Source organism: Lissotriton helveticus, chromosome 7 (assembly GCF_964261635.1).
Source record: "Lissotriton helveticus chromosome 7, aLisHel1.1, whole genome shotgun sequence".
NCBI lineage: Eukaryota > Metazoa > Chordata > Amphibia > Caudata > Salamandridae > Lissotriton > Lissotriton helveticus.
Window position 1 is genome coordinate 1,246,282,143 of NC_136068.1, and position 26,047 is coordinate 1,246,308,189.

Consider the following 26,047-nt stretch of genomic DNA (forward strand, 5'->3'; position numbering starts at 1 on the left):
CCTCAGGTGTAGAAGCCTTAACGATACTTTCAGCAAGTTCCAATTTGGGCTGTACTCCTTCTCCAGAAATAATGGGACCAAGGTAGGTAACAGACCTCCAACCAATGCGACACTTCTCCTTCTTAACCGTGAGACCTTTTTCTCTTAACCTGTTCAATACTGCCCTCAAAATATCTCCATGCTCAGATTCATTCTTACCATAAATTAAAATATAACCTTGGAAGAACATCACATTAGACAGGTTTGCCAGGACAATCTTCATAATTCTCTGAAAACAGTCTGCCACCGAGGCAAATCCGAAAGGCATCCTCAAAAACCGGTAAGCCCTCAAAGGAGTTACACAAGAGGTCAGGTGTCTTGAATCACCATGAAGCACAATTTGCTGATAAGCAGGCGAAAGGTCCAGAACACTAAAAATCTTAGCACCCTTGAATAAACTGATAGATTCAGAGATGTTAGAAAGGGGTTGACGGTCCACTCAGATCCCTTTGTTCAGTCCGTGTAAGTCAACACACATCCTTATGGCCGCACCACTGTCCTTAGTAGCTAAAACAATTGGAGCCAACCACTCCGAGGCTTCTTTTTCTTCAACCCTCCCAAATATAACAGCCTCTTAAGCTCCAGTCTCAGGGGCTCAATCATCATTTTGGGTACTCTGAGCACCTTTTACACACAAGGCTTGGCTCCATCCTTCAGGATAATCCGATGCTCAAAGCCTTTGAGACAACCTAGGGTGTCTGTAAATACCTCAGAGAAATCCTTAAAATATTTATCTCCCTCACTCACACTATCAACCAACATAACCTGGTCTTGGGGATTACTGGCACCCGGATTCAAAATTATGCCTAAATCATGCTGATGCCTCCATCCTAACAAATTGTCGCCTTCTCTCAGCCACATACACCTTTCTAACCGTCTCTCTTCCTTTGAATACAATCTTAGCCACAAGGTACCCATACCATCTATACTAGGACCACCATAGCTAAGTGGGCTGAAGTCAGGAGGTAATAATGTTGCGTTGTCCTTCCCTATTTTCTCGTTCCACTGCTTATTCCCAATCAAGGTAAAGGGTGAGCCTGAGTCAGCCATGACACTAAATTCTTGTCCATTTACACCAATGTTGCGAAAAGGCATGTTAATTTTCCCAGAGTGGACGTCCCCATCACAGTCAGTGACACTTGAGACACCGATGGTGCGAATTGTTTCAGAAGTGCATTCAGCCCTGCGATCCTTCCCAGAGGATCTGCAAACACAAACATAATGCCCTTTAATGCCACACTTGTTACACACAAAATCTTTCACATAACAGTTAGGATAATTTGATGAATGGGAATAACTTCCACTTCTATAACATCACCCTCTCTGATTGTCATTAGTGTTTCTTCCTCGATCAGGATAACGCAGTTGTACATCAAGTTCCGTGCATGGCTGAACATCTTTGTAAGGAAGATGCCTCAACTGTGTATTCCTTGGAGCAGTTTCACCCTTAGCGTCTGATGACAGCTTAGCAATGCTGTTGGGAAGTTCCTCAAAACAGTAAGTGTCAGATAAAGCATAAACACCACCCTGGTTTTGTTTATTGTCTTCACCATGACTTTGTTTATTACCTTCACAATTCTTCCTCATCCCCTTAACCCAAGAGGAAGTATGTTTAACACCCTCCACAAGAGCAATGGCTTCAGTCAGCAATGGATTTTTGGACAAAAGCTTTTCCTATATCCTGGTACTATTAGTGCACCTTCCCAGTTGATCTCTCACCAGTGAATCTGAAAGTTGTCCAAACTCACACGTGCGAGCAAGGGTTTTCAGATAAGCAACATAACTGCCCACAGGTTCACTTGGACCTTGGACTCTGGTTAAAAATCTGTGACGTTCCAGAACTACATCGACGCGAGGTCCAAAATAACGCTCTAGGATGATCATTGACATTTCAAAAACAGTAGCAGGCTCTCCTTCTCCATTCACCACTGGTATAAGGTCCATGCTTGCATATATATGTCTACCCTCCATGCCCAAATTAAGTAAGAGGATAGCTTACTTCCTGAAGGCAGAGAACTTTTCTCCCCCAATTGCCACAATATGAGTCAAATAGATTCCTCCACCTTTTCCATGAGAGGATCGGTTCCCCCTTTTCTGACAGAAATGCAGGGGGTTGGGACATATTAGTAGATGTGGCAATGGTAGTTGGTAAAATTGAATCTCACTCATGTAAAATGGAAATGTCACTTACCCCAATATGCCCCAAAATGCTTCAAGATATACATTTATAGGAAAAAGAAAGTCTCCCCGTATCGCTAGCTTATGTTATTGAAGAATTGCTTCAGCGCTGGTTACTCTATGCCTTTGAAAGTAGTGTTGTCATTGCGTTAGGCACAATTATCTTATGAAGAATTCTCTACCCTTTATAAAAATGGCCGCTACACTTTGCACGTTGCATGATACGACGCGTATGTCCAGTGTCAGTATCAGCGCAGCGTGATCCAGCTTGCAAGGAGAAGATGATGGAAGACATGGAATGTCAGCACGCGAGGGATTGAAAAGTAAATGTGCAACTGTCCCTTACTGTGGTACTGTTGTATGGGTGAAAAATCCAAGTCTTCAAAAAAATGACAAAATGCACACTCTAGTATGTGTTAGATGTCCGTGGATTCGGAATACAGCGCAGCAATGCAGGAAATAATGAATGCTGACAACGGTGCCGAGGTGGCAGTATGCGTGGGTTGGCAGGGGAGTCAGTGGTTGCTTACTTGCCCTTAATCAAGTACAATAACCATCGCCAATATTAAAAACCAGAAAGAAGTGAAGCTTTGGTATAGCTGTATTCCTGGCAATCACCGACAGGTCTCTTCACCAGTTTGTCCAAGTAACAAATGCCTCATGACAATCCATGAGGTCATTACATGACCCGAGCCAATTGATTACAACAGCGGCCTCAGTCAAAATTTAACTTTCGCATTTAGAATCATTTTCAGAGCTTTTATCCCTTGTCATAGACCAAAGCACTTTGTCAGGCTTGGTTCAGCGCGAGGCCCGGTCAAGTCCTGGAAGTCTCATCACTGACTGGAGCTCTAGAACTTTCAGCAGGATGAACCTGAAATCCAAGCCAGGTCGCTGTATGATGTCAGCGTCTTGACTATCGTTGAACAGTCGGTCACCTTATGGAGCTTTTTGACAAAAATTCTCTCCAATTGTCTCCAGACTTCTAGACCTCCTTCCAGAAGGTGCTTTTGAGATTACAAAGTGTCTACAAATCCAAGAGTCTAGAAGCTCAGAGATGGTCCTTGGGATGCTGGGAGTCCATTTCCCACAATGCACCTGAACAACTCATTAAAAGTACACTAGACTCACATCAGGTTGGGGAAGTCTTGGTGGAGATGGTTAACCTGTTGGTGTCAGGGAGTCCATTCCTTACTCCCTGTGAAGCCAGGCAAAGTCCTTAGAGCTGTAGTTCCAGATTGTGCAGCAGGTGCAGTCCTTCAGAGTGCAATCTTTTGGGTGCAGATCAGAATTCCAGCAGGGCAGTCCTTCTTATCCTTGTTGTTTAAGACAGGGGATCATAGTTGCCATGCAGCCCTCCCATATTGATTCGGTGTTCTTGAGCGTCATGCAGGGGGGCACCATTGACCAATACAATGCAGGGTGCCACTCTCAGTATCACCACTTCCTCCAACGTGTGGCTTATTCTTGTCCCAGACAGCACTATTCTTCCAAAATCCAAAATGGAGAAGGTTACATCTGGTTAAGTCAATCCACTGGTGTGGCTAAGATTCCCTAACACTCCCCTTTCTAGCCCCTTCATTAACCTAATTACTGGTGCTCCAATCTGGCTGAGGTGCAGAATGTTGGTGTTTGGCTACTTCACCCCCTCCTGCCTTGTGCTCTGCAGCTTGCAATTCTTCTCCAACAGGAAATCCTGCAGTGTAGTTCCTATATTCCCAATAGGCTCTGCGCATTAGAATAATATAAACAGCAGTTTAGACGTAGGACTGAGGTCATCTAGGTCTCTACTGACTATATTAGACTTAATTAGGTTTGCCAGCTAGCTCAGAGGTCACTAGAAACTTTCTCGAGTAAGCAAGGAGGTGTTTACTTCCCTGGATACACAAGAAGGGGTTAGCTTCTGCCAACCGCATAAACATGACAACTTTGCTCCCTCAGAATAAAGAGTATATCTCTAGAGTCGTGTGAAAACAATAGACAGCTATTTCACTCAATCAATCGAGTAGATAGACGCTCTGCTCCAAACCACCGTGTGTTTGCTTAAGGCAATGTTGGTATATTTATACCTGAAAGGTGCCGAGTTTGACGTAAGGTTGGACATAAGATGTCACTAAGAACTAACAGTTCTTTCTGGACTCCAGGAGTTCTTGTGCAAATCAAAACAAAAGCAGGGGGAATTCCCGGGCTGCTGGAGGATTGGTTTGTTTAAAGAACACGTTGTGCTTTCTAGGAGTCTATGGGAGTATCCTTGCCGTATTTGGACTGCATTTGCTATGACTAAATATGGACATGATTCTAATGCCTTTATAAGGATATGTTTTGTTATAACCACATAAGGGCATGAATCGGGGATATCTAATTAGGGTTCTAGATAGATTCACAACACCCACTCCATGTATTAATGTCCATCATTACTAAATACTAAGCAATACTAAACATATAACGATGCATGTGTGTTTTTCAACCCACCCCAAAATACATGAATAGCATTTGAAATGGTATATGGTAAATACACGAAAATGAGTATTGGTACTGTACGTTTTCAAGCAGTTCTATCATTCAGATAATGCATATATAAATATCAGCTGAATGAATTGCGAAAATTACATTTATGAAATGGCTCTTAATTACAGAAAAAAAAGGTCGAGACCATTTCATCACATATTTATACAATACTGAACATGTGCTAGAGGCTTAGTCAAAATATTTTCTCTAGTGTCTCTAAGAGTAGAAGCTCTGTTCTCTAAGAATAGTTCTACTTTAAGCAGATTACCGTGAGCCCAAAAAAAAGGTAAATATTTTGGAAGTGGAAAAAATAATTTTGTTTTCAGGGGAAAAATAGTTCCAATTGTTTTCAGTAGTTTTGTTTTATCAAAAACTGAAGGCCGAATTCAGAGTTCAGGGAACTCTGTGTGCTCGTTGTTTTAAAAGTTATTCTCGTTGTTAGGAGAGAACATCATATCAGACAGAGTTGCGAAAAATTGGTCTACAACAGTAGGTGAAAGTTCGACCAAGTTCGAAAATGCTGAAATTGTGCAAATGTGAGAATCATTGCTATCATCGATGTCTGGATCAGCAATGCTCACAGAAGGTTGTACCTGTGTGGTGCTTCTTTCATCTCGTACTTCACCGCCACCTAATCGTAATGGTGAAGTCTCAACGAATGCCGTCATCAGAATAGGTAGCCGCTGGGGACAACACGTTGCATGAGCCGTTACCGAACCAAGCAAAGTATCGATATCCATAGGTACTGCTGATGGTAGTGTAAGACAGACGTCCAACACGCATTCTTCTCCGCATAGCAGACATTGAAGCACAGATAAGATGCAATCTTGACAGATTGGTCTGAATGAAAGAAACCAAGTTGTATTCAGATCTCTTAGCCGGGCTAATCCGAGGACTTTAGTGATTCGGTAGCGCATTGCTAGGATCGTTTCTTCCTTCGTTTCTTCCTTGTAGCTGGAGTTTTGTCTGTGGCTTGGCTTGCCATATCGGAGCAGAAGGATCAAAAATTAAATTCCTGCTACGAGTCCCAAAAGAAGAGGCAGGCCGCCGAATAACAAATGCACAAAATTCGGGAAGATGCCCAGAACTGTTTCAAAGGGTGCTAACAGTCCCGAAAAAATTGTCTTAAATACATGTGCGATACCACTGGTATCAGACATGTTTAAAATGTGACCTAACATTTCTACGAAATGTACGGGGCAATTTGTTGATAATAGGGAATGTATCTCTGCCGCTGTCCTTGCAACTTGCAGATCATACTTCTCTTTGGACGAGGTTAAAGGCACAGTTGTCAGTAAAAGAATAGACTTCATTCTGCTTAAAGTATCAATTCGAATAGAAGAGATGTTCAAAGAAGGCCATATTGCCGCCTCCATGTCTGGATTGCTGGTTGGATACAATACTTGCATACAGCAAATGACCCTGGAAGTAACGGTTACGAGATAGGTTTTTCCTGGCACCATGCCACAACAGCCGTGGTTACTTATTAGAACATAGCTGCCGTTGGAAAGATGTCTGAAAAAAGGCTCTATCTGTGTTGCAGGAGTGCCGTGCAGGTGACATGAAAGGTTATTTGATGAACCTTCGCAGGCTCCATGCAAGTTAATACCTTGACACAGAAGTGTACCGCTTACTGATTTTTTACAATTGTTACCACTAAGGAATACCTTTTTTTTCCCTTCACTTTAGCATTTATGTGTATAAGGTAATTTCCAGGTTGATTTGATGTATCCTTTACCCAACCTTTCATACAGGCCTGCTGGAAAGTTGTTATTGGGATTGTAATCGTTCCATGTATTATCCATTCAATGACAGGTCTCTCTGACATTGTCAATGGTAATCTCTCAAGTTTTTCAATGCTCAGAATCGTATAGTCTGCTCCTTTTTGTGCCAAACTGATTTGTTTATCAGTAAGGTTAAAGATAGAAAATAATGACGTTGTGTTGATTAGACGCCATGGCACGTAGCCTGAACGTAGGTTTTGCAACGTCCAGCCTAGCTGTACAATAGAGCGTAATTGGCACTGACCATGTTGTAACATTAGCAAGTCCTGCTCTATTATATCAATAGCAGATGATACAATGCTGTCCAGTGAACAAATTCTGGAGGACAGAGTCGTTAACCCATTGTCCACTACAGAAAGGGATTTTTCCAAATTTATACAATCAATTTCTCGTATTTTTTCAGCTGTTTCAATTTGCGTCACTTTCCAAGCTTCCTTGTAAGCTGCGTATATACCGGCGTATATGAAAAGTTTTTGACCCTGTTTGCGAGGTCCCAGTATGAAATCTCGCAAGTCAGCACCTTCTTTAAGTAAAGTCAAGTGTTGCTTAATTTATGGCAGTGTGGATTTCTGTAGCTACTCAAGGCATAATTTTCCTACACTATATGTTGTAACTATCCCTGGATGTTGTCTCTGGAAATATCTTGGGTCTGGCCTGTTCTGTTTGAACCCCTGTGTTTTGTTCAGGAATCTATCTTGACAGGTATTAGTATCTGTGGACCAGATCAACCATTTTTTCCAATCAGGATTTGTTCTGTTTTGGTGTAAAATATGGGATACGTCTATCTCCACATCTGTAGCGCTATTACTATCAGGCATGGGCTTCGGAATAGACGGTTTGTTTAAGTCTTTTATCTTGGCTAAACCAACACAGGTTGTCTGTTGAATGGTGTCATTCAGGAATATTATCTGTTCTGGGATCATGCAGGCTCTAAATAATGCTTCTAGACCTTGTACCTGCCAGTGTTTTGAACCACAGATGGTTTTTGATTCAATGTTGTTTTTCCAAAATTCAAAACCAAATATAGACATTTTATCATAAAAATTTTCAGAATAAATCAATTTAGTATTTGTCAACATTGTTTTCATTCCTGTCTTATTTAACATTTTAAAATAAAATGTTTCTGGATCACTGTTGTTAAACCCTGAGAAGTATGTGAATTTCTCATAAAATGTTTTCGAGCTGCCTTTTGGCGGTGTTGGACAATGTTCCCATTTATTATAAGTTAAAACATTTCTAGGTTGAGCAGATTTATGCAAATAGTGATGACCATAGTGGTTAAAACAGTACATTTCTTCATAGTTCGATGAACCCTGTAAATAATCATGTTCTGTAAATTTTGCTGACATTACTAAATCTGACATCATATTATTAATATTTTCAAAGTCCCAATCATCAGAGAAAGTACTTGGTGTTACAAAGTCACTTAAGGAAACCTTAAATTGATGTGGATATTTTAAGAGCTCAATCGGGCCATGGATTTCATAATCCGTTTTGTCCCATGCTACCCCACCGGGTAGTAGATTGGCTGTGATGTTCACTGATGACAGTTCTCTTTTCTCGATGTGAGAGGAGGTGTGAGGCTTTAGGACCAAGTTGATGTTCTGACTTGCTGTGTCCATTGTACTATGTTTTCCATCAGTAAATCTACCCAAACATAAAACCATGATGAGCCAAAGTAGGAGGAAAAGTACACCTAAGACAATCCAAAATTCAATCCATGGTGAAATCAGATATGTTTCTTTTAGTTGATGAAAGAGTTTAGTCATTTTTTCTTTGAAAGTTTTTGTTGCTGGCGTTTCTTCATGCTCACTTGGATCATCAGAAAAGTCATCGAAATTGATGAAGTAGCCAGATGCAGTTCTGTCAATTGTTGGAATTGCTTCCGGATTTTCATTTGTCTTTGCATTTTTCTTTGTTTCATTAGCATAGTGTGATGCTACATCATTGTAGACTGGTGTTTCTTGACGAACTGTTGCAATTTGGGTTTCAAGAGGCACAAGTACCATGGCTTTGTTGCATAGTCCTTTTTTATTCACTGCAGGTTTATCAAATATGATTAGTTTCCCAGTTTCAACCTCTTGGATTGTAGCAAGATTTGGTCTTCTGCTATTTCTTGGGAGTCCACTGGGCCTACTACTTATTATTGGCCACATGATTGTGGTTTTACCAGGTCGATGGATACAACTCTGTTCTCCTTTTTACCAGCAAGGGGTGGTAGTACTACTGATCTTGTTCTGCTTACAGCTAAGACAGGTACTGCTTCTCTGTAAGAAGGCCCAAATTCCTTCTTCACCGCAATCTTTTCTCTGACTAGATCCTCAATCTTTGAAATCCAGACAGGTCTTGCTGGGACAGGTGGTTTCTCTTCAGTAGCTGTTGGCTTTAACTTTATATTACTCAGACTTCTTCTTGTTTCATTTAAGTCCTGTAAAACAGCCAAACGATCTTTGATATCAAAGGCTTTTTCTTCTGCCACTGAAGTCTGACAATCTAAGTCCTGGATTCTCATTCTAGTGCCGAACAATAGTTCGTAAGGAGTGAAACCTTTTAGAGAATTTCTTGGCAGATTGTTAAGACTACGTTGGACACTTGTTAAATGTTTGACCCACCCATCACCCGAACCTAATACCCTCGCCACTATAGATTGCTCTATGTCACGTTTTTTTCTTTCCACTACCGCATTTCCCTCAGGATGGAAGGGAGAAGTGTACCGCAATGCAATGTCCATGCTGGTCATGGCCTCTTTGTAAGCTCAAGAGCTAAACGCAGGACCCTGGTCAGAATGTAGAACGCCAATTGTGTATGTGCCGATAAAGACTTGCAAATCTTTTATAACAGTTCTGGCGTCAGCCGAGCGCTGGGGCCACATCCAAATGAATCTCGTGCAGGAATCCACTGCGACCATGATATATTTATAGTTGCCATCCCTTTATAAGGGACCAAAGTGGTCCAGGTAAACACATGCTAATTGTTTATCTGAGATTAGAAGGGGTGTCTGTGCTGGTCGTTTCACTGTTGATACTTTCATTCTTTGGCATATTTCACATTCTAGAACATAGTTCCTAGTTTGTTTTCTCATGCGCGGCCACCAATATCTCTGTTTTAATAATGATACTGTGGCTGAAACACCAGCGTGTGCAGAAGCGAGCCCTTCGTGTGCCGCTAAAATTAGTCCTAACCTGTGTTCCATGTTTGGAATTACCCTATCCCCCACTCCAGGGATTCAAGCAAAAGGAACATTATTCACATCAGTTATGTGTGAGTACTTTACTAGAAAGCCTTTTGGGAGTGTTTTTCTATCATCTTTTACTGAAGCACTGACAGCTTGCATTATATCGCTGTCTATTTTTGTTTTTGACCGGGTGATAGCAGCTACGGAAGCCGTTTGCACAGCAGCCTTCGCGGCCTCATCAGCCAATGAATTCCCCACAACGTAAACGCCATCACGTTGATGACTCAGTGTATGTATCACGTGAGTCTTTTGTAGTTCTTTCTGTAAAAGAACTACTTGTTCCCAAAGCGTTTTATGCTTGATTGTGCCACCTTTTGCATCTTTGAAGCCGTTTTGAACCCAGTTCTGCAAGTATTCATTGTAAGACTAACGCAGTAATATGAATCGCACACTATTAGTGTGGGGAATTAGCGATCAGTATTTTCAAGCACCATCTTAAAAGCCAGTAGTTCAGCTCGCTGAGCTGTACAATCTCCTAGAGATTGAGTTTTAGTGACCAGTGGTCTAAACTTTCCTTCGTGCCAACGACCTTTAACAATCGCGCACGCAGCAATGTATGCTTGTTTACCCCCAACTGCGGGTTGTGCTGAACCGTCTGTATATATTATACAGCCGTAATGTTCCAGAGGTAGGATTTCGGTCGGCAGTGGACATTCATATTTATATTGGAGAAATTCTTGTGTTTTTAAATTAAGATCAAATTCGTATACTACGTCTGATGCAGCAAGAGAATTAACCCATTGTATTCATCTCGGATGTAAAGCTTCAGCATTCGGAATGCTTGCTCTTGTTACCGCTTCTAGGGCAGGTACTGGTGTAACGATTATTATTCGTTTACCTTGTGCGAGGGCTCTTTCTTTCCAGCAGTTTGAACCGCAGTTAGAATTTTTTCAGTAGAACTGAATTTCATTTCAGCTTGTGTGTACAAGTGTGATTTGTAAGCTATTGGTACCGTTTCTCCCTCATTAGAGGTCAGGTACGTGAATCCGCATCTTCCTGGGATGACTCGGATTACAAGGTTGCGTTCATTTGCGCGTGTTTGCAGTTTTGTTTTAGTTAACATGTCTGTTTGTAATGATCTTAAAATTTCTGTGTGTTTCTGAGTCCAATTAATTGGTTCGAAATCAGGTTTTATTAATTCATAGAGAGGTTTAACCCTCTCTGCATAATTTAGAATGTATGTTCTTCCGAAATTCAGGAAACCTATAATTGATTGTAAGTTTTTCAGCGTTTTTGGTGCTTGGAGTACTGCACACTTCTCTAAGAAGTTGTCTGCTAGGCTTTTGCCTTCACTTGATAATTCATATCCTAAAAACAGGACAGTTAGATGGGCAATGACTTCTTAATGTTGAATTTATACCCTTCAGATGCGAACCCAAGTATTATGGTGTTCACTCTTTTCAAGTGTGTCTCCAGGTCGTCGTCTGTAAGATAGATGTCACTGACATATGATAATGCCTCATCATCATACATTTGTAGTAACTCTGTTACCCTTGCTGAGAATAATCCTGGGCTATTCTTGAATCCCTGTGGGAGTCAACAGAATTGTTTTTTCGCTCCCATTGTTGAGAAAGCGGTCAAATACCTGCTTTCAGGTGCAATGTTTTGACAAAAGAAGCCATTTGAGATATCTAATGTTGTTTTATATTTTTTGCGCACGATGTTATTCATTAGTGCTGCACTGTGTGAGTTTTGTACTGCAAATGTTTTACAGCAGGAGTTAAGGTGTCTGTGGTCCAAAACTAGACAATATGAATCGTCTGGCTTGGAGACAGGAAACAAAGGATTGTTCATTTGTGAGGTGCATGTTTCAATCACCCCCTGATATTCAAGTTGATCTAAGATCTCCCTGACTTGTTTTTTAGCTTCTTGATTAACAAGATACTGCCTTTGTGCAGTAGGTTGATTTTTTAACTGGATTTTATGGTGAGGAGAATCCTCATCCTATCCTACATGATTTTTATATAATGCAGGAGCTTGGGCCACTGCCCATTTTCTAGCAAATGTGTATTTTTTATGAATTGGAATGTGATTTGAGAAGGCAGGCATAATCATTTCTTCGCCATGAGGGCACTTCCTGACAAACTCTGGTGGCCAGTCTTTCTCATCTAACAGGATGTCATAGCCTTTCGAAAGGTTATCCCAAAAGAGACACCTTACTTTCCTAGTCTTGTCCCCCTCTATACGTAATGTTATTTCATATAATTTATGGGGTTTGCTAACTCTGGTGTCTGCAGTTTCCACTTGAATGTATTCATTCATGTCCACTGTCTCCAAAAGATTCATCAGGATCTTGCGAGCTATGGTTACTTATGCTGCGCTGTCTAGCATTGTCTGGGCCCACTCTCCGTTTTCCAGTTGTGTCCTCAGAATCCTCGGCATGTTTTATTTTAATACTAGCTACCTTCTTCTTTGGAAATTTTAATTTTTTACTTTGATGAACAGGTTCCTTGTCTTTGGACTTGACGTGCTCTTCTTTGTGTTCTGACCGTCCTCCTCTTTCCGATTTCTGTGAGGAAGTCTGAAAAGATTGAGAGGGACGTGTATCAATATCTTGATATCTGTCAGGTTTCCTCAATTTATCCCTATCTCTAAGGTTGTATCTTTTCTCAGAGGGCTCCCTGTGGGGAGACTTGCCTCCTCGTTCTGGAGATCTATCTCTTCGTTGAGGAGATCTCCCTCTGGACTGAAACCATTTTTCTCTGCGAGTTGATTGTTTATTACCCTCCCAACTCTTATTTGGAGTGTTGAGATTATTTTTAATAAATGTTTTTTCAGGAGTTTCAATTAGTTGTGGTTTTAGTGGTTTTCCACCTAAACTATCTCTACCTAATTCTTCGTAGGATTTTTCAATTATTCTGGAAAGTTCAAAAGGTTGTTCTGCTATATCTGTTTCCTTCAATTTCTGGAGGTATGTTATATCGTCCTTTGCCAATTGAACTAATTCTCTGTATGCCTTTGTTAATTCTTTTAGTTTAACTAAAAGTTCTTCACTTGACATCTTTTCAATGTCGGGATGTGGTGTGTGGCTGGCTAGAACCGGCCACGTGGCTCCTGGTCTACCTAGTGGACCGAGCCTGGTGATGTGAATTTGATGTTTTAGGGCGCCATTAGACCAGAGCAGGTGCTCTTGGTATGTTAGTGGGATTTCAACGTCCTCGAAAGGAGCGTATTCATCCGGAGGTTCCTCCATTTTGTAATAGTGGAAATCTTGTGTCACAGCGTGTGCTGCTGGAAAATGTATCCATGAATAGAATACCTCTGTCTGCCGATATTCATGGGCCTCTACCACAAATATGACTGTACCACCTCTTTGTGATAGTCCATTTTCTATCATTTTAAGAGTTATAGTTCTTCTTACGTTTACCGGAATGATTATAACATTCGGGTCATCATTTTGGAGACTTGTGTCATCCGCTAAAAGTTGAGCTGCTATTCTAGCTCTGTCTCTTTCGTCTTCACTTTCTCCCATTTTACTGACAGAAAGTTTTGTTGCAGATCAGTTTCAAGGGAAACAAAGATTAGGTGCACAATATTTTGGAACACTGTATCCTTCAACATTGACTAAACCAAAAACGAATACATAGGATTCTCATCCTACTAAGTTCCGGCGGATATTAACCTTTTACCGACTCCAGACGTCTATTGGAGTATTTACGGGAAAAAGGGTCTGTGTGAAAAAGCACGACTGAGTTACTCTAGAGTCTTGCGTTAGATTATCGCCTTACCAAATGTTGGGCGCCATGTAGTGTAGTTCCTATATTCCCAATAGGCTCTGCGCATTGGAATAATATAAACAGCAGTTTAGACGTAGGACTGAGGTCATCTAGGTCTCTACTGACTATATTAGACTTAATTAGGTTTGCCAGTTAGCTCAGAGGTCACTAGAAACTTTCTCGAGTAAGCAAGGAGGTGTAACTTCCCTGGATAGACAAGAAGGGATTAGCTTCTGACAACCGCATAAACATGACAACGTTGCTCCCTCAGAATAAAGAGTATATCTCTAGAGTCGTGTGAAAACAATAGACAGCTATTTCACTCAGTCCATCGGGCATGCTTAATTTTACCAGGAGTGCAGAGAAATAGAGAGATGGGCGTTTTCAATAAAAGTTGTTATTTATTGAGCAGTCTTCTTTCTCATGCGAGAGAAATGAATTGCCACAATTGCAATACTTATCATGAAGTAAAGTGCATACAGTAAAAGTAGTATTATGAAATAATACTGTAAAAGCATGATATGGTTTCTTAGCCATATGATACTTTAAAACGGATAAAATATATACATACATAAAAACATTGACTAACGTACTCAACTGGTGCTTCTAATATACGCCTACCCCGGTGCACCTGACCTAAGCCTAATACGTGGGAAGGAGTAAATAAGTTGCAGTTTAAGTTACATTGTTTTTTTGCCAAGAATCTGAATCAAGAATTCTCTTAAGGATTTAGTCAGCTCCGTACCTTGGTAATAGAATGAAGGAGGTCTTGTATCTCGTGTCTCAGGACTCGATCTCCCAGCAACCCGCAAGGGTGACTGGAAACACCGGAGCTGGATTTCTCGGCAGGAGGAAAGACAGCGTCTCTCTCAGTGCGTCAAATGGGAGGGTCGGCTTCCTTCGGCTCTCGCATCAGCTGGGCTTTGGGCAAGTAGATAGCCACTCTGCTCCAAACCACCGTGTGTTTGCTGAAGGCAATGTTGGTATATTTATACCTGAAAGGTGCCAAGTTTGACGTAAGGTTGGACATAAGACGACACTAAGAACTAACAGTTCTTTCTAGACTCCAGGAGTTCTTGTGCAAATCAAAACAAAAGCAGGGGGAATTCCCGGGCTGCTGGAGGCTTGGTTTGTTTAAAGAACACGTTGTGCTCTCTAGGAGTCTATGGGAGTAGCCTTTCCGTATTTGGACTGCATGGGCTATGACTAAATATGGACATGATTCTTATGCCTTTATAAGGATATGTTTTGTTATAACCACATAAGGGCATGAATCGGGGATATCTAATTAGGGTCCTAGATAGATTCACAACAATGCTTTGTCTCTAGTTAGTCCACTTCACATCTCATTAAGACAGCTTGGCTCAGCCAGCCAGAGTCAGGCCAATCAGAAGAGGACATCTGTAAGGCTGGATTTTGGCTTACAGAAAAAAAGTTCTATAACTTTTTGTGATAGTTATGATAAATCTCGCAGTAGCACGTTGTTGGATTTATATTCTAGCATTTTGATACCTTGAAGTAAGTGTTTAACTCCTTTCTTTAAATAGTTATACTTTAATAAAGTATTCCCACATTAGCGGATGAAGCCATTGCACTACAATGCAGAAACACATAATTGACAATTGAAGATAAAACTAATTTTATAATGTCCGTACTTATAGTTACAAGGCACCCACACCCTGGGGCACCTTTGGGAGACCTCAGGGTTGACTTATATGTAAAAAGAAGGTAGTATGAGACTTTGGAAGTGTAAGTAAAAAATGTATTGTTTTTGATTAATTAAAACCGTTACAAAATTAAATTCAAGTGAAACATTTTGATAAAAATGACTTTTCAATCAATGATCTATTAAAAGGATTTTAAGTGTTGATGCATACTTTGGAAGTGGGTTTCCTTCCAAAGTCGAATTTGCATATAATTTAAATGTAAAGGCAGACTGAAAGGCATTTAAAATGACAGCAGGCAACACGGTAGTGCCCACCTAAATGCTTTAAGTCTATTTATCTTTTAAACCTACAAGTCCTATTATATACTAGGGACTTACAGCTAGGCTGTTAGTACCAATTGTGATTAAACCTAATTATCATAAACCTTATAATCAGAGCAGTGGCCCTGGTTCTGGTAACCCAGAGTCTGATACCACCAGTATCCATCAAAAAATTGGGATGATCAGGGCAAAAAGGATGAGTTTTTCACATGGAATAAATGTCATACATCTTACATCCAAGAGATAAGCCTTAGAGTAATTTATTCCAGAAGAACCAATAACATGTTTCTGGTCGTTGGCATTCCTCCTTAAAATAATCTTATTCTCCCCAAAAGGCTAAGACATGACAAAAGAGAGGTGGTAAACTGTAGCACACATTGTGCCAAAATAGCTGCCAGGAAAAACCTAGCAAGCTGACTTTTCTTTGATTGGGAGCTGCAAGTTCTGCACAGTTACAACCCCCATCAAAGTTCATAGCTCCTACCTAGACACAGAATATAAAACATTGACCTGAAAAAAAAAAACAGCAACAAAACAAGTATAAAGCTCTATCTGTCAGCTCTGCCAACTCTCCCCTAAAGGTCGAAACGTCATTAGACAGTTGGGAAACTGGAGTGTGGGTTGTCCCAGAATAGCACCCAGAAAAGCTAGCAAGATGAATATAATGCTTGACTTCTAAGGTATCTACACTAAGGAGTGCTAGGAATTTAACCCCGTTACCGCGGCCAAAATTCCACTGAGGTGGTTTTAAAGGGTGGGCGTGGCCACATCGGCCAACGGACATGTGCAGCACTACGGAGGTAGTGCTCTCGATGACAGTTGGCCGACAGAAGCAGCGAACGGGTTAACCACCAATGGGGTTGGGTCAACGCCAATATTTGTATAAACAAGGAATACCATGTGAAAAGAAGAATAGTAATAGTTTAGGTACCCTCATATCAGCTGTTCTTTTGTTAACCTGTCCCCGTACAGGTTCATGTGTGATAGCACAAAGAGCCCCATTGCTAGTCATCAGTACTTTGAGCTAATGCTCTTTAAATGAAATCTAACCTGTTTGGTGTTTGAACCTCTTTTCAATTCACGGAAACATATTGGTTCCTTCCGTCAGAAACCATTTAGCAGTAGTAGACCTGCAAAATAATGACTGGTTTAATAGTGTTGAAGGGTCCACCATCCTTCCAACACTATTTTTTTTACCTGAGAACTCATGCAAGTCACAGCAATCCCTGGTGGGAAAATCACAAAATTGTTTGCTGCTGACTGAGAGAGCAAATGAGTGACATTTATTTTTTCAGAAGCAACCCATTGTTGAGTGAGGGTTTTTTTTCAGAAAGATTGCCATCAGGGCCACCATTTCACTGGAAGCACGTTCAGGAAAAATTTGCGACCACAGCATGTCAACCTCCCCTGAGTGGGCAGATCCAGCCTGCTGTACTTCAAATGTGTCCTGAAGCAATAATGCCTCAGTTCACTATATCATTTTGACTTCAATTTGATTTGATTTATGCTGATATAAATGGACATTTGGGTATGTACAGACTAAGTCCTAATTTTGAGTCCTCATCAAGAAATCTGCTGTATTACTGCATACAATATGAGTTGTGTAACATAAAAAACGTAAGGAATATTCACAGATTATCCAATAGTGGGGATAGAACATTAAATCAATCAATCAATCGGTAATTTATAAAGTGCACTACATACCCGCGAGAGTCTCAAGGCGCTAGGGGGGCTGCTACTGATCCAACAGCCAGGTCTTGAGCATCCTCCTGAAGGTCAGCAGGTCTTGGGTCTGACTTAGGCTCAGAGGGAGAGTGTTCCTTGTCTTGGCGGCGAGGTGGGAGAAGGATCTCCCGCCGGTGGTTGTGCTTCAGATGCGCGGGATGGTGGCGAGTGCGAGGTCGACGGAGCATAGCTGGTGGTTGGGGATGTAGAAGGAGAGCCGTCTGATGTGGCCATGGCATGGTACGTCGAGGATCAGTCGTGCTGCGGCGTTTTGGATGCGTTGTAGTCGTTTGATGAGCTTGGTCAGGGCTCCCGCATAGAGAGCGTTTCCGTAGTCGAGTCTGCTGCTGACGAGGGCCTGGGTGACTGTCTTTCTTGTATCTGTCAGGATCCATCTGTAGATCTTGCGGAGCATGCGGAGGGTGTTGAAGCAGGAGGAGGAGACGGTGTTGACCTGCTTGGTCATTGAGAACATTGAGTGGAGGATGATTTCCAGGTTGCATGCGTGGTCGGTAGGTGTCGGGGCTGCTCCTAGTGCAGTCGGCCACAAGGAGTCGTCCCAGGCTGAAGGTTTGGAGCCGAGTATGAGTACATCTGTCTTGTCCAAGTACAGCTTCAGATGGCTGGTCTTCATCCAGTCGCGACAGCCGTCATTCCTTCGTGGAGGTTGGCTTTGGCGGTGATCGGGCCATTGGTGAGGGAGAGGGTCAATTGAGTCACGTCGGCGTAGGAGATTATGTTTAGGTCGTGCTGTCGGGCGACATGTGCAAGCGGGGCCATGTAAATGTTGAACAGTGTTGAACTGAGGGAGGATCCCTGGGGTACTCCGCAGATGATCTTGGAGGCTTTGGAGTGGAACGGCGGCAGGAAGGCGCTCTGGGTTCTGCCAGAGAGGAAGGAGGTGGTCCATTCCAGAGCCTTGTCTCGGATCCCTGGGGCGTGGAGGCATGTGCATAGTGTGCAGTGGCAGACGGTGTTCAAGGCGGCGGAGAGGTCCAAGAGGATGAGTGCTGCGGTCTCGCCGTTGTCCAGCAGGGTCCTGATGTTGTCGGTGGTGATGATGAGGGCAGTCTCGGTCCTGTGGTTGCTGCAAAACCCTGACTGGGAAGGGTCCAGGATTCTGTTTTCTTCGAGGTATCGGGTTAGCTGTCTGTTGATGATTTTCTCGATGACCTTGGCCGGGAAGGGGAGCAGAGAGATGGGTCGGAACTTCTTGATGTCTCTTGGATCTGCCTTGGGTTTTTTCAGTAGGGCGTTGATCTCGGCGTGTTTCCAGCTCTCTGGGAAGGTTGCGGTCTCAAGGGAGAGATTGATGGCGTTGCGCAGGTGGGGTGCAATGGAGTTGCTTGCTTTGTTCATGACGTGGTTGTAGGGAAGGCATCTGAGGGGGAGAGCCGGAGTGGATTGTGCTCATGGTCTTGATGGTGTCATCGATGGTCACACTGGCCCAGGCTAGCAGGGGGTCGTGCTGGATGGTGTGCGGAGGGTCTGTTGTGTTGCTGTCTGTTGGGCTGTCTGTGTTAAAGCTGTTGGGGATGTCTGCTATCTTGCTGTGGAAGAAGGTGGCGAGGGAGTCGCACAGGGCTTGTGACGGTGGGATGTCGTTGGTGTTGGAGCTGGGGTTGGAGAGTTCCTTCACAATGTTGAAGAGCTCCTTGATATTGTGTGCGTTGTTGTCGAGGCAGTCTTTGAACGAGGTTCTCTTGGCAGCCCTGATGAGGTGATGGTGGTTGCGGATGGCGTCCTTGTATGCTGCATGGTTGTCCGGAGTGTGTTCGCTGTACCATTTCTTCTCTAGTTTCCGGCAGGCTTTCTTGGAGGCTAGGAGTACTGGGGTGAACCAACTGACCCTCTTGCTGGTGTCTCTGTGGGGCGTTTCTTCAGTGGGGCGAGGGTATTGGGGCAGTCCTCGATCCAGCTTCTGAGGTTGTGGGCAGCGTCGTTGATGTTGGAGTGTTGGGTGGGGGGGCTGAGAGCGAGGTTTGCATGGAGTTCGTCTTCTGTGATTTTGCTCCAACAGCGGCGGGGGATCTGTTGGGTGCGGTGGTGTGTGGTGGGTTTCTGGAAGGTGAAGTGGACTCAGCAGTGGTTGGTCCAGAGAGTTCAGTGGTGTGGCTGACGAAGACGTGCAGGCTTGAGGAGAAGATGGGGTCGAGCGAGTGGCCGGCAGAGTGGGTGGGCGTTGTGACGAGTTGCTTTAGTCCGAGGCTGGCGAGGTTATTGATCAGGGTTGTTGAGTTGTTGTTGTTCCCAAGGTGAAAGTTCAGGTCTCCGAGGAGCATGTAGTCGGTGGAGGTGAGGGCGTGCGTGCTGATGAAGTCGGTGATGGAGTCGCTGAAGTGGGGGCGGGATCCGAGGGTTGGTAGACGAGGGTGCCTCTGAGGGTGGCGTTGGGGTCTGGGTTGATCTGGAAGTGCATGTGTTCGGCGGTGCTGAGTGCGTCGTCGGTGCTAGTCGAGACCCTGATGCTGTTCTTGTGGACGATGGCAATTCCTCCTCCAACTCCGTTGGTGCGGTCTCAGCAGATGATCTTATAGCCGTCTGGGATGGCTATGGCCATGTCGGGTGCGGAGGAGTCGTTCAACCAGGTCTCTGTCAGGAACGCAACTTCTGGGGATGTTGTGTCGAGCAAGTCCCAGAGTTTGACGACGTGTTTGCGTGTGGAGCGGGTGTTCAGTAGTATGCATCGCAGGTGGGTGCGGTATTTCTTGGAGGGTGGTTTGTCGGTTGTGAGGCTGGTGTAGCTGCAGTTCCGGCAGGTGAAGGGACCGTGTGTGCGTTTCGGGGCGGCCTTGAAGGAGGTGTGGGTTAGTCCAGGGTTGAGAGCGTGGAGTGTGCTGGCATCGTAGCGGCGGCGGTCATCATGGCGGGTGTAGGGGCCAGGGGTTCTGGCGCTGGGCGCGCTTCAGGTGCAGACGGGCTTGCCTTAGGTGCGCCTTCAGCGCACCAGCGGTACGGCCACGCAGAGGCCGGCATATATGGGGAGGTGGGAGGGAGGAGTAGCTGGGAGGCGGGAGGCAGGGGCAGCAGATGGGAAGTCATGGGGGGGCTGGGCCTGAGGGGACGCAGCGGCATAGGAGGAGAGAGATGATGAAGGGATCAGAGGGAAGGGCACAAGATCGAGGGGAAAACTGGGACTGGGAGTTGTACTTGTAGCATTTTCAGTGAGGAATCAAAATATGTAGCATCTACATTGTGGAATCAATTTTGCTGTGTGGCCTCCTTACATTAGTGACAAGGATGGCGACAAGGATGGGCTTATAAGCCGTGTATACGAACCACCCAAACAAGAAATAAGCATTGGTGTTGGCAATGCAAGGTGCTTATAAATGTATGATGTATGATTTGGTTCTGCAATAAAAACGGTTTTAAAAAAAAAGAAAAAAGGATGGGTAACCACAGCCTTTAATTTGAACTGAAACTGATCGCAGAGGAACGATTGCAGGAGATCGACGTTTGAATCCGTTTTATTTACCAGACTACGAGGGAAAGTCTTTGTGAGTGTGTCTCGCATCCGGGGTAGCGCCCAAACCTGATTTACTCTGCGAGTGTAGCAGTTACAAATTTCAGAATGTTTTAAACGAGGGGAGGCAGCCTGTGTACACAATTTTGTTTGCATCAGCTGGAGGAGTTGGGGGGTGACAGAGGTGTGTGTGCCTTTTAAAAGCATTTTGGGACTTGTGTGAGGAGGAATCGAGTGGGATGCTTCCAAATTAACTAGAGCATTGATGGTAATGTGCACATCCAAGTGATCACTATTAACTTTTCTTTGTGCGTTCACAATTATGCGCACACCTAAGCAGAAGTGAGAGGCGCATTGACAGTGATGCACACACCCAAACAATATTCCGGATCTTTTTAAACGCCCTTGGAGAAAACTTAATCTTGAGCATTTTCACCAGTTGCTGAAGGAACATCATCCCCTTCCTCCCTCTGAGGTCTCTCTTGGCTACGACAACTTTTGTGAATGGCTTAATCACTCCCTAGATAAGTTAATACCAGCTAGGTGGACTAGGACCAGATCTAGCCCTGCCAGCCCTTGGTATGATGAATCTCTTAGACTGCTCAAATCTACCTGTAAAAAAGCGGAACGTGCATGGCGCAAAACCTATGACGCTGACCTCAAGTCGGCTTATAGAGCCTGCACTAGAGTGTACCACCGGGCCATCTGTTCTGCTAGGGCGGCCTTTTACTCCCGGGAGATAAAAAATAGTACAAATCCCACAAAGGTTATCTTTAGGGTCTGTAAGGACCTTACAAGTAAAAAAAAACAGTCTACTACTCTAGTAGCCTCCCTAGAGCATTGTGAGGACTTGGCGTCATTTTTTGTCGAAAAGGTTGAGGCCATTTATAGGTCATTCTCCCAGCTTTCCATCGAGGAGAATAACATCGTACCTAAGGCCTCCATACCATTGCTGACTATTCCCAGTCCTACTCTAGAGGAGTTTAAAACCTTGACAATGAAGGTGAAATCCGGCTCACCTGATGACCCCATGAGACCCATTCAATTTCAGGAACTTGCTGAGTGCTGCTATCCGGTCATGCACAGTCTTATTGAGTTGTCCTTTAACACCGGCTGTGTTCCTAGTGCTTGGAAGCAGGCTACCATCATTCCTATTCTTAAAAAGCCGGCTCTTGATCCCACCAAATCGGAACACTACCGGCCTATTTCCCTGCTGCCTTGGCTAGCCAAATTAGCAGAATGTCATGCTAACCGCATCCTGTCACTCCATCTGCAGGAAGCTAAGATACTGGACAACTCGCAGAATGGGTTCCGTGCGGGTCACAGTACCGAGACGGCTCTTCTAGCAGTGGTGGAGAACATCAGGAGGATGTTGGACCAGGGTCAAACGGCGGCACTGATCCTATTGGATCTCAGTGCCGCCTTTGACACGGTGTCCCATCAGATCCTCCTACATCGCCTGGAGGAGGCCGGAGTTGGAGAGAGAGCACTTGAGTGGTTTCGATCCTTCCTTACTGATCGAACTTTTAAGGTGTCCACTCCCCCTTTTGTTTCCGCTCCTCGTCCGATCTCACAGGGTGTCCCGCAGGGTTCGGCCCTAAGCCCTACCTTATTTAATTTATATGTTCAACCGTTGGCAGAGGTTGCCCATAGCTTTGGTCTCTCCATGGTGTCATACGCCGATGACACGCAGCTGGCGGTGGCACTTAATGGGGAGTCCAACATGGATGCTGCTACTTTTCAGTCCGCGCTAAAAGCTGTGGCGGGCTGGATGGGCAACAATCGACTCCAACTTAATGCCTCTAAAACCGAGGTCATTATTTTTGGTAGGGAAAGCGAGCTCTGGGGCGATCAGTGGTGGCCACCTGAACTGGGCCCTGTTCCTACCCCGGGGGCCGAAGTCAGGAACCTGGGGGTGTGGCTGGATGATAAGCTCTCATTCACCACCCACACTAAGCGGGTTGCCGGTACTTGTTTCGGTGCCCTGCGGTGTCTCCGACCTATTTTTAAGTTCTTTGAGGCTGACACGAGACAGATTATTGTTCAAGCTACGGTCCTGGCTAGATTAGATTATGCCAGCTCGCTGCTTCTGGGCGTTAACCAAGCAGAATTGGTTCGCCTGCAGAGGGTACAAAATGCGGCCACTAGGATGCTGGTCGGCCTCCCGAAGTTTGTTTCTGCACGTCGCACTATTCAGGATCTTCACTGGCTGCCTGTTGGGCAAAGAATCAAATTTAAGGCTCTTTGTTTAACTTTTAAAATCCTGAAGCTAGTTTCTCCCCCTATTCTTTCACAAACAATTTGCCACTATGTGCCTTCTAGAGCCCTTCGCTCCTCAGGGACTAATCTTGCTGTAGTGCCACGTTTTAAAAGAGCAAGGATGGGCAGACGCTCTTTTTCTGTGATGGCGGCAGCTCTCTGGAACTCCCTGCCTGCCCCTATTCGTTCCATCCCTGATCTGCTTTCTTTTAGAAAGGCCTTGAAGACCTTCTTATTTATCACTGTCTAGTTTCTCCTTTTGGTTTTTAATTTCCGTGTTGTGTTTTTTACCATTCCTTAAGCGCCGGGACACCTCTTGGCTGCGGCATCTGTGCGCTTTATAAAATAAAATAACATAACATAACATAATTACTAATTACTTTTACTCAGCACGTTCATGGTGATGTGAACACCTAGGTAGAAATGAAACAGTGAAAGTACATTTTATTATATTCTAAATTGTTCTTTTACCTAGTAAATTAATATACTACTATTACAATCTGTGGAAAGGTTTGCTATTTTATTCTAATCACGCATGATTATGTCAAGCATTGTACCACCCTCTTTATTTCTGCCAGCACCTGGGGAGCCTCCCATGGATTGGGAAACTTTGAAAGCAGTGTTTCTTGCTTATGGAGAAGTTTTAGAAGGTGATAATTGTGGACCTGAAAGAAAGTTGTCTCTACTAAGGCACTGCTTAGGTAGTTTTGGGTTAAAGGAAAACAAAACTCCACCAGTATTACTTAGTGCTTGTGACTTGAATGTTTATCAATACGCTTCAAAACAAATGTACATATGATGTGAAAAAAAACAAATATGGTTATGTAGGTTTTTCCATTTTATTCTAGGAAACAAAATGTCACTAAATCTATAGAAGAATATATTTCAAACTTACGGTAACTTGCTTCAACTGGTTGATTTTGAGCACATTAAATATGATCAGGTATTAAGAGATCAGATCCTGATGAAAACCAATAGTAAAAAAGTCCAGGAGAGGTTGTGGGCTATTGCTGATATGCCACTTAATGCAGCCATTGAGACTGCCAAAGCAATAGAACATCCAGTCAATGTGTACAAGAGATAAGGGGTTCACCGAGTGGTGAGATTCATGTAGTTACAAAACATACGAAAAACTTTTTTAAACGATTTTAAAAAAAGGAGAGGTCAAGAAATAATCACTAGCATGCTATGGATGTGCATATCACTCACATTTAGATAATTTGAAGGGTTGCCCTGCCAAAGATAAAGTATGCACTAAATGCAAATAAAAAAGGAGCACTTCAATAGAGTGTGTAGAGCCAATGAATGGAAACAAAATCGGTAAATGTATGCGAGGACCAGTTCGAAGAAGTTGATGAAGTGATGCAAGACACAAATATTGTGTTGAATGTAAGTGATGGATCAGTCAAAAGAGAATTTCCATCCTGCAAAATTAATATTGATAGTAAGCAAATTTCTGTTCTAGTTGATTCCTGTTTTTGGTACCCTATTTTTGAGCAAGAGATAATGGATGAACAATGACCTAATAAATATTAATAGCACCCGATTTTGATCCTCAGAGATATACAGAACGTAAATTTGATGTAGCAGGATATTTTTGGGGAAGGTTGGAGTTTTTGGGTCACAGTACTAGAAGAAAAGTGTAAGTAGCGTGAAAGCGAAGCTCATTATTGGAATGGCCTCATCAAGTAGAAACAGGTATTATTCTGGATCCTAAGTTAAGTTCACCTGTCTATGTAGTTGATAAATGGAAGAACAGTACTTGTGGGAATTCAACATGTGTGAATGAGTTTAGGTCGCAATTGGAAAAAAATATAATGGGGTTTTCAATGGAAACGTAGGTGAATATAAGGACTTTAAACATTGTTGAGTGTTTACCGGTGATGTGATACCTGTAAGACATAAGGTTAGAAATGTACTGTTTATGTATAGGGGAAACTTAAAATGATGCTAAAGTATTTATGCAAAAAAGTATGATCAATCTAGTATAATCATCACACTGGGTGTCCCCAATTGGTATTCCAGTTAAAGTATCTGGGGAACTAAGGCTCTGCATTGACTTACAAAGTCTCAATAATTCCATTTGGTTGGACATCCATCTCTGCAAAATATACATGAAATGGTTACAACCCTGGTAGGTGCCAATGCTTTCCTACTCTGGATCCGGCTAGTGCTTACCACAAGGTAAAGCATGAGGATGAATCTCAAATGCTAATATAATTTATTACACCAGAAGAAATATTCTGTTATTGTAGGATGCCTTTTGGTCTAGCCAGCACTGCCTCTGTTTTCAAGCGTTTAATGAAAGAAACACTGGAGGGAGTATCTGGAGCAATTGTCGTCCAGGATGATATTTTGATATATGGGTGCAACATTGAATAACATGATAAAAATCTAGATAGAGTCCTGCAGGTATTGACATATAATGGATAAACAGTGAAAATTATCAAATGTGAATTTTCAGTACATGAAGTAGAGTATTTGAGACATCTCATAAGTGTGTCAGGTATCGGGCCAAAAAGTAGTTATGTGGAAGGTATTGCGAAAGTGCCTATACCTGAAACAACAGAGCAATTGATCACCTTTTTAAGATTCAATGAGTTTTATGCGAATTTCATCTAAAAATTCAGTGAGAAGGTTAAGCCCTTTAGGGAATTGTTGAAGAAGAATGCAACATTTGAGTGGAATGAAGCAATGACTGATGTCTTCAATGTGTTGAAAGAATTAATAAGCAGTGCACCTTGTCTTAACTCGATGTTAACCCGTATGTTGTGAAAAAGAATATATATTAGCTGTGGATGCAAGTAATTGTGGTATAGTACCAGTCCTCACAGAGAGAGAAAAGAAAGAGAATGGATAGTCTCTCATGTTTCAAGAACACTCCATGGAGCTGAGCGTAATTACTCTGTAACAGAGAGGGAACTTCTTGTATGTGTGTGGGGGTCAGAACACTACAAAAATATTTTGTGGGATACTAAGGGGCATATGTACAAGCCTCTATCGCCACCACAACATCACCTATAGTGACGTTGTGGTGGCGATAGGGGCTGCACCTTATGTATACGCGTTAAGCCACTTAACGTGGCATAACGCTGCCTTGTACATAAGGCCCCCTTTCACGCTATGGTTAACGTGAAAGGCGTGGGCAGTGGG